We start from the raw sequence: 873 nt of genomic DNA, 5'->3' as shown, positions 1-873 counted from the left end.
ATCCTCATCCTCATCCTCATCCTCATCCTCATCCTCATCCTCATCCTCATCCTCATCCTCATCCTCATCCTCATCCTGATCCTCATTCTCATCCTCACCCTCATCCTCATCCTCATCCTCATACTATCTTCATCCTCATCCTCCTACTCATCCTCATGCTCATCCTCATCCTCATCCACTTCCTAATCCTATCCTCATCCTCATGCTATCTTCTTCCTCTTCCTCATCCACATCCTATCCTCATCCTAATCCTATTCTCTTCCTCATCCTATGCTCTTCCTCATCCTCATCCTCATCTTCATCCGCCTCCTCATCCTATCCTTATCCTCATCGTATCCTCATCCGCATCCTCACCGTATCCTCATCGTCATGCAATCCTCTTCCTCATCCTCATCCTCATCCTATCCTCATCCTCATCCTCATTCTATCCTCAACCTCATCCTATCCTCATCCTCATCATATCCATGTCCTTATCCTCATCCTCCTACTCATCCTCATCCTGTCTTATACTCATCCTCATCCTCATCCTATCCACGTCATCATCCACATCTTAATCCTATCCTCCTCCTCATCCTTATCTTCATGCTCATCCTATCCTATTCCTCATCCTCCTCCTCATCCTCATCCACATCCTCATCCTCATCCGCATCCTCTTCCTCATCCTATGCTCGTCCTCATCCTCTTCCTAATCCTATCCTCGTTCTCGTCCTATCCTCGTCCTCATCCTCATATTATCCTCATCCGCATCCTATCCTCATCCTCATCCAACCTCATCCTCATCCTCATTCTCATCCTCATCCTCATCCTCATCCTCATCCTCATTCTCATCCTCATCCTCATCCTCATCCTCATCCTCATTCTCGTCCTCATCCT

This window comes from Lupinus angustifolius, chromosome LG12 (genome assembly GCF_001865875.1).
Source record: "Lupinus angustifolius cultivar Tanjil chromosome LG12, LupAngTanjil_v1.0, whole genome shotgun sequence".
Classification (NCBI taxonomy): Eukaryota; Viridiplantae; Streptophyta; class Magnoliopsida; order Fabales; family Fabaceae; genus Lupinus; species Lupinus angustifolius.
The sequence above is the reverse complement of the archived record's forward strand: the minus strand, read 5'-3'. Positions refer to the sequence as shown.